Consider the following 9,419-nt stretch of genomic DNA (forward strand, 5'->3'; position numbering starts at 1 on the left):
CGTATACACATGACAGTGAATGGAGAGCTACTGATAGATAAATCAGAATTAAAATTTGTACGCCCCATCCACTTCTTATACAGATTAAAATCTAGAAAAACAGTTTTAAAGTCCAGTGTCTACAAGTTAATATTATAATGGGGAGGGCACATAACTGCAAGGAAACAACAATAACCATTGACTGGTTTTCAAACTGACCCAAAGATGTGACAGAATTGATTCATTATTTTCTTTCCAAAACCATGAAATATAACAAATTATCACGGGGTCTCCCCTCAGGGATCAGAGTGTCATCCTCAGTCTTTATGGAATGACACAGAGTTTGGAGAAAAGCTTACAACATCAATAGGTCTTTACATTGTCCCAGGAGTGTACAATATTCATATTTTAAAGAGCTTGTCACAGTTCTCCTTTTACTTATGCAAACAGAAAAAAATGCTTAAACTGCAGGCGCAAACTCTGTTGTATGCAGATCCCAACAGAGGATTTATTTTTATTGCTTCTTTAATTTTTTTTCCTCTACATAAAAGCTGTCTACATGTAGGTGACAGGAAACATTCCCTATCTCTGCAAAGACATGAGAGGAGAATTTCAAAGATAGCAGTAACTATGAAGTTTTACTTTGGCATTTCAAACTGTGTGTGCCTCTGATTTAGCTGAAAACGAAGAAGTCTGAGGCAGACTAAAGTCTCCTCCATTAAAGAGTCCTCATTCTGTTTTTCATGGTGGGATAGAGGAAGATCCCATTATCCTAAAATATACACTTCTGGATCAAAACCGAGTTTCTTTTGAGCCCCAGGGACTGTGTATAACACCTGACCAGCCTCTTAAGTGCCAAAGCTTTTTCCTTAATCTCAACCATATCCACACAGCCAAAGCCCTCCCTATAAATTGAAGTTACTCACTTGAACAAGAATCACCATTAGTGCAAGGAGCTTGGAAAATGTATTTTTCCTATGAAAAACTGCAGTTACATACATTGCAGTGCATTTTTATATCTTCCTGCTCCTAATTTCATGAGGGAGTGAATACTACCTGTGGCAGTAACATTTGTCACTGGTAACATTTTTCCTGGTGCCACTTTTGTCCCACAGATGTCTTCCAGCATGCCCCAGTGGGGAGCAATCACTTCTACAAAGCAACATGCATTCGTTGAGTTGGATTTCTCCCCAGCAGAGTGCCAGGAGCTCAAACAGGGAACTCAAGGTGCTCTCCTTACTAAAGCAAAACAAAAAAATCCCAAACAAAAGAGTGTGTTTTTCTTTCATCTCAAGAGCTCTGCCATTGGTAAGCCTTGTCCCCCTATCAGGCAGCTGGGTAGTCAGGGTGCCTCAAAGCACACTGGGCTCAGCCCTGCTCATGCTCTCTCCCTTAGCTGCAGTGATGCCATAACCCTGTGGGTTTTTAAAGCATGCAGCAGAACTTTTTTATTTTTACCAGTATGATTTGACCATACTAGTAGCTTCTGGTTAAGTTTAACAGAGCAGTGTGGAGAAGCAAACCATAAATGGGTTAAAAGCAAACAATCTGCCCCTCTATAACTTCTGTATTCTCCTGATTATCTCTAGTGCTTTACCTACAGGACAAAAAGGCCACAAACACTGCAACCAGCCTTGTGAGCTTGCAGCATTCCCATGATGGGATCCAAGTGTTTCCCAGGCTGTTACAGGAGCCTTTGCTCAAAGGATGGTGCACTGTCACCATGTCCTGCATCACAGCACTCTCTGCAGTTGCCCAAGGCTGCTGCTTTGTGTATCACCACACATACACCCTGTAGCCCCAGGAAATGCTCTGTGCTGTTTCTGATTTCAGGCTAATTTTGATTTGAGATAGTTCACCAGGTGGGCAGCACCAGGGCACAGATACTCCAGTGAAGAAAATCTTCTATGGAAACAGTTACTATAGTAAATTTTGTGGATGAATCCATAGTGAAAAGTGGTTCAGTTAGTGAAATTCTCTTGGGTACCCACAGCTATTAGAATAAATTATAGTTCCCATGCTGTGTAATGACCAGGCCTTGAGCTAACAAACAGGTATGAAATATAATTTTACTTAATTCAATTTTGCTAAGGGAGCATTTAGTGGCCTGGTGGATTTGTAAACACTAGAAACATTCTTTTAGTCTGAGGTAATACAGTTTCTTTGCGATGCATAAGCTGAAAGCCCCATAGTGATAGAGACTTAAATTATGAGCATGAGGAAACACTCAAGAGAATCACAAACTAATGTACATACAAAAAATAAAAGTAATGATCATTCAACCACAAGAGCTTGGGTTTCAGGATGAAAATGTCCATGTCAGTGCTGGAGAAGGGATGGAAACCCAAGCATCTGAAGTAGACAGAGGAAGAAGAAATTAATTTAGCCAAACCTAGCTATGTGGGAAGGTTAAGTACTTCCCTCAGATGTTCATTTGCCTGAAAAACAAACCAGCTCAGACTTCTAGAGCTTTAAATTTCTTCCACCCTGAGAGAAAGTGGTAGGTGTTTCACTGCTGAGGACAAATCACATTTGCAGGCAAGGGTGGAGAGACTGAAGGAAAACGCCACAGTGCTCCATTTACATTATTCAATAGTCTAGAGGGAGGTTGAAGGTGTTTTTTTTTTTTTTATTGCCATCATAGTAATAGTAAAACCAGTATTATGAATGAGATTTTAGTCATCCATATAAGTGTGTGTGTGTGTGTGTGTGTGTGTGTGTGTGTATGTGTGCACACAGATGTGTTCTCCCAACACAATCAAATTGAAAATGGTTGCTTCAGCCAGGACTGCATTGTTATAATAACCCTTTTAGATGGATGAGCTTACAGTTTAATTTCCTTCAGGCCCAGTCAACGAATTGAGAAAGTATAAAAGAGACAAAAGAAAACTGAAATGGAATAAACTTGTTGATATGGCTCTTCAGCAGCACCCAGATTGATGAGAAAATCACTTACTGACTGACAGCCTAAGAGATCTGAACCGCTCCAGCTTTGTCAGCACTGGCATTTTATCCAGGTATATAGTAGTAATTATAACAGTGAGACTGGAACTCAGGGAATGTGATATTACTTGCAAATGGTAAGAAAATATGCTTTTCCATAGTGTGAGGCTAATAAGTCTGTGCCACTAGAACTGGTATTTGTGCCTGCATTTACTATTTGAGTGAACAATGTGGTTTTAATGTTTATGAAATTACAGTTTCTGTTCTTCATCTAGGAGGTATTTGAAAGGAAACAATAGATATAAGTCCGTATTTTGCATTGGCATACCTGTGTTCTGCTTTCAACAGGCTGTGCTCAACACTAGTTACTTTGAGCTGTGTCAGCTTGTTTCAGAAAGCTGCTGCTCCTCTCTGTGGGTTTGCACATGAGCAACCAGCCCTTAGGCAGCCCAAGAACAGAATCACCCGCCCATCAAATTCCTGTACAGAAATCACAGCTGGAAGTAAAAACTTACAGCCCATTGTCCATCTGTGTTGAGTGAGGGAGTGAAAAGGAGCATGTGTTTCTCAGAGAGACGTATTTCCCCCAGGAGTCAGGCTGAGCACATCCCACATATTTCACATAAGATACTGAAGAACCCTCACGTAGATAAGGGCTCCAAGTGGTTTGCCGAAGGGGTAGGATCTTACTAGCCTGAGTGCAGGAAGGCATCATGCCCCATTCCTACCTCCCTGATCTTCCCTAGTCATCCCAACATTCACTTTTTTATGTGCATGAAACAGCATTCTAAACTGGATTCAGGGGGGTCTGTTTTCAGAGGGTAACATATCAAGCCCAAAAGCCAAAAGAAGAGACTGGAAAATCTTCTAAACCTCCTTTCCAACCCGAGGAGCCTCCTCCAGGCCCATTAACAGCAGCCTTTACAAAAACAAAAACTCAGAACTAAACAATGATCACGAGTATGTTTTGTGCTTGAAAAAACAATTAGATAAGTGATACTTCTAAGAAAGTAAACTTTTTCTATAAATGCTAGCTACAGACTTAAACACTTTCTGAAATACAGTAGCTTGCAGCTGGAGAAAGAAAATGCCACAACGTCTATGTGTAATCATTAAGAATTATGTTAAACAGATTGATGGGGAGAAAGTGCAGTTTTCCTGAAGAAAATTTTCAAAAGAAAGAACTCACAGATTTTGGAAATAAGACCCAGTGTACCAGATGTCTTTGATAAGGCTAAGTAATTTCAAAACTTTCTTATTATTGTTACAACTTGTTCAGCTTCACAGGATTCAGTAATAGTCAGCGCTTTTGCTCAGACAACTTTCACATAGTCCTTTGTACCTCCACTACAAGCTCGATCAAAAATTCACTGAAATAAAATAACCAAACCACTCCTCATTTTCCAGTGGGACTGAGTTGGATGGAACATTTTATGCAACTGGAATAAATGGCTAAGAAAGAAGTAAAGTATTACTGAGGATTTCTTAGGAACAAACTGCAAGACACCACTGATTCTTCACCACTAAGGATTGATTCTTCATCATTAAGGAGTCAGCACCTTTTATAAATCCAGCATGTGGATTTTTTTAATCTGATATAACATCAGCTGCTCCAAGTTCTTGTATCCCTCTGATGCTGTTACCCAGCCCAGTCCTTGCAGTGATGCTATCAGATTCCCTTTTAGCTTCATTTCCCTTGCAAGGGACAGAGGAAAGAGGACAGAGATAGCAACAGAGAGTAAATAACATTAAAGGATGATATTAGTAAATATATTTGTTTCCTGACAATCTCAGTACAAACTGGAACAAGGTGATAAGAGGAACTACCACTCCTGACTTCTGCCAGGGCCCTTTCTTCCAGCTGTAGCAGACCAAGGGAAAGAGCAGATGTCTCCTCGGGAACAGCAGAGATGGGACAGCTGACAGTTCCTTCTTCTTATGATGCATTTAATTGAAAACAGAGGTTATTTTCTTTTGCAAAGCACATTGCCCTACATTTCTCATCTGACATGGGAGCTTCCTGCTCAGCTTTGAGGTCTGTCACACTTCACTTTTCCCAGCTTGGTAGCTACAACCAGAGACACTTGTCAGCAGAGGCTTAAGGCAGACTGATTTCAGATCCACAGATCCTGTTAGTGACTCCTATAAAGGACTAAAGAAACCTTCCTTTGACTGAGCCTGCTTGTTGATTGAACACACTATGTTCATTCTCTCTCTTTAGGAGCTGACATAATGTTCTCTGGAAAAAAACATGGGACAGATGGACATTTGGACAGATGTATCTGTCCCTATACCTTTAAGGTGATTAAGTTTAGTCCTGGAACTGCTTGGTCTAAACTATCCTTTGGGGGAAGGGAAAGATAAAAAATTAAAAAAAAAAAAAAGGAAACCTTGGGAAAAAGGGTCCTTGAAAAAGAAGTTATTCAACAAAAGGATTTTATTCTTCATTTAGTACAGAGTAGAATCTGGCATGTAGAACACTGCTATTAAAACATCAAATACAGTATAATTTGGTCAAGGCAAAAATAAAGGTGGGTTATGTACATATTTCAAATACATGGCATATTACATGGTATATTCTTTCAAAGGAAAAGACTGTCAGGCTATGATGAATAGATCAGCTGCATAAGACCTTCTGTTACCAAAATGTAGCAGTGAAATAGTTAACAGGTCTGGCTTTTACATTGTCATAAGGAGACTTCATTGCTAGCATCCCACTGAGATGAATGAAGGCAGCTTATGTCTAGTGTTATTGTTTCCATGTGTTTGGCTCCAGACTCAAGCCAGCATTCCCCTCAGTTTATACTTGAAAGGTTATCTTCAGAACGAGAAGAGACAGAAACTTTCTGTAAATATATGTATGTGTAAAAGAGGGCAAATACAGGTTAACTCCACTTACTCAGTTACAGTTTTCCCAAATTAATGTTTTGATAGTTATAGCAAAAAGAATTTTGTTTACAGAAACTTCTGATTATCTGAGTGGCAGAAACGTCCCTTACAGCACATTTGCTCAGTCTGAAATATACAGGGTGATCTGATCAATAATAACGTAATTTTATCTCATAGTTGATAATTTTTTGTCTTTTAGGCTTTGCAATGAAGTACCAGCTAACAAAGAGCACAGCAAAGTATGTAACAAGGAATTGCAAACGGAAGAAAGAAAAAAAGTCTGAGTGCAACTGTGAAAGGGAAAGGCAAACAATCTGCATTTTGGTAAATGAAAATATACTGCTTGTAACAATAGTGCTCCAGAAGGAAAATGTCTGTAAAGACTGGAAATATTTCAGTTGGCCTGAGTTTTGCCATGTGACTCTCTCTAAAGCCTGGGGTTTGTTTTTTTTTTTCCACTTTCTTCATCAGTAATCTAACACTGAAGTTTCTGCACAGAAGAGTACCATAATTGTTCATTAGCTGTGCTTCCCTGGAGACAAGAAGGGACCAGAGACAGCTCATGCAGATTGGTATTTTTACCCTACCTTGAAAGTTATCCTTCTTCTCTGAGTGACAGGATTCAGATAAAGCATAATCATAAAAGTACTTCTCTTTGGGAACACTAAAAGTGTTTCCAACAATATCTATTTTTGGGGTTTTTTTTGCTGAATCCAGAATTCTTCTGACACAGGGTCTCATAGGTATGCCCTAGCTATAACATTTTTTGTTTTATTTTCTGTAGTACAAGTTAATAGCTCAGGATTTTTCCTCTTTAGAGCATGAGATTCTTATTTTACTTTAAAACTGATCTAGGAGGATATCCTTCCTCAGACTATTTTATTAGACATCTGCCAAGAAAGGAGGTAATACCTTAGCAAGGGTGATTTAGTGCCTAACTTCTAGGCACCCCACCTTCTCTTAAGTTAATAAAAGCCTCATGCAGAGAGCCATCGGTGGTCTCAATTTCAGCCTTGTCCTGAGCCCACAGTTTCTTGCCAACGAGAAACTGAGAGATTAACACTGCCACAAGAAACACGGGTTTAGGTGGGATTTAGGATGCCTGAATATGATCCTTGGGAGCTCAGAGAATCAGACCCACAAAAGCAAGCAAGTCTGCAGACTGGAATGCAGACCTGTGAACCAGTTGGAACTGGGAGGCAGGGTTGTTCCTTGAGTTTGGTCACTTTCAGAGGCAGATCCATAACAGGACTTTAATACTTCTATTCTGTGGGAGGTCCTTCTTTAGGCACCTTAGTCCAAAGCTGAAGAAAACATATCATTATGCATGTGCCCAACAGCAATGGAATAGTCTCCCTGATGGGCTTTACAGTCCCCAAAAAAGTAATTACTCAGATAAGTTAGGACTGTATAGATAATTTGAGAACTACAGTTCTTCCTATAGGTACCAAATATTCCCAGAAAAAGGAAGAAATCTCTTAAATATGTAAAATAAAATAAAATAAAAAGCCCCAACCATTAATTACGGGTGCTTTTCCCTGTAAAATCCTCTTTTTCATGGATTTCTATTTTCCACAGTGGAATTTCCTAAACAGCCAGTGACAAGGTAAATTTTTAAATGTACAAATGTTCTAATAAAGGAAGCCTTTGGCCACCTCAGTATTGAAAGCAGCAAGACCATTTCTCATTCAGCTTAAAGCAACACGAGGGCTATACTGATCTACACAGCAATGCAAGAACCTGTCACACAAAGAGCTACTCCTCTATTAATCTTGTCTGATGGGATTTTACTAACCCTGAACAACATAGCTACTCAGGTCCATCAGCTATGTCAGGTCTCTATTTCTCATATGACAAGCTTTAGCAATAGCTGTTCAGTGAAACTCAAAGCTGTTCATGACTCATTCAAAACTCCACCAGTTTTTCATTACAAACAGCTAAAATGATGACATTTGCTGAGGTTTGAAAAGTCTTGCAAAAATCCTGCAAGGTCTGAACAGAGGATGCAGATGAGGTATTCCAGAGAAGACGAGCCAAAACCTATGAGGATGGGATGATCTGGAAAGGTCCATCCTTTCAGTTGTTGTTATGGTGGCATATTGCTTGAGCAACTTTAATTGCCTCTTTATGAAGGTTTATTTTGATGGGGGGGGGGGAAGAAGGAGTGAACATGATGATTGTTGAATATTTTTTTAAGAGATACTGAAAGAACAGGCTACAATCAAACTCTTATCATTAGTTAATTACTATAGAACAGAAGTAATGAGGTTGAAGCAGCAAAAGAGAAAAATTAGCCCTCATGGAGAATTCCTCATTTGCAGGGTTACACAGAGATGGATTTTGTCATAGCAAGTTGTGTAAAAATTTTAGTCAAAAATATAGAGGTTCTGATGAAGATGGTTCCCAGGATAACAAGTTTGAGATACAGGATGGACTAAATTCTCTCCTCCTTTCAGCTAGGTCTCTATCCATTCTTCTTTATGCACATCGTCCTCATGTCCTTGAATGACTCAAGAAAAACTACAAAAATTCTTTGGGCTATTTTATGACCCAGCTTTTACTCTTTTGTTTCCATGACCATTCCTTCTCAATCCTCTGGGACCACAAACTGTCCCTCTTGACTGCAGTAATTTAATAAGAATCAAATTTTGATCTTAGTTGCATCTAATCAGCTCCAGTCTAATAAACAGCATTATGTGAATGAAATAGCAATTAATAACACAGCTATGGTTAAGTGTGAAGGGAATTGTTCAGTCCCTCTCACGCTCTTAGGGTTCAGGTTCTCCTTTATGGCTACATACCAAACAATGTTTTACTTCCAACAGAACAGGGAAGGCAGTAATCTTCTCTGGGATGCAGGGTTGGAGCACTTTTGGCTACTGGGTGGGGAATGCAGTGGCTTGGCAGCGTGGAGCCAGTGCAGCAACAGTTTCAGGCTCATGGCTTCTGTGAATATCAGCAAATTTATCCCTTCAGCTCCCAAATTTGAGAGGATCTGTTTCAGCAGAAACAAACTCACAACAGAAGTTCACGCAAGAATGAGAATAATATTTGGAAGAAAGAGAAGGTATTAGGAGCAGGTAACGTTGCCTGAATATGTGTGAGAGAGTTTCTACTATGCTTTCGCTTGTATTTTCATCTCATGTTGGCATTGAATATCATAATTATTTGACCCTGTGCAGGGTCAAAGGTGAGGGACTGAAACCAAGGGAATCAAAAGGCTCCTTAGCACTGCCTCCTAAGAGACATCACAGTGATGAAGTAAACTGCAACAACCCCCAAAAAATCAGGTTGCTCTGCCTCAGTGGAGCGAGGAAGGGTGGACTGACCATAGCTTTTTACAGAAGCACAGGCTTTCTGTATGCACAGGACAACTGTGAGGACAGGATCCATTCTGTCTTGAGGTGTTAGTTAGGCAGGAGAAACCAATAAGAACATTATTTTCATCATACTAGCATTTCATAACAAACACTGTTGAGGGCTCTCCTTTCTTTCTTTGGCATTATGTTAAAGCCATCGGTGTGACAGCTGCAGGGGCTCACACGAAGGACAACCTCAAGCCATTGCTGCAGGCAGACACTCATCCCAGCCAACAGTCTGCATGCATA

This window comes from Empidonax traillii, unplaced genomic scaffold, assembly GCF_003031625.1.
Source record: "Empidonax traillii isolate 1590-97213 ecotype Southwest subspecies unplaced genomic scaffold, ASM303162v1 scaffold437:size906396, whole genome shotgun sequence".
Classification (NCBI taxonomy): Eukaryota; Metazoa; Chordata; class Aves; order Passeriformes; family Tyrannidae; genus Empidonax; species Empidonax traillii.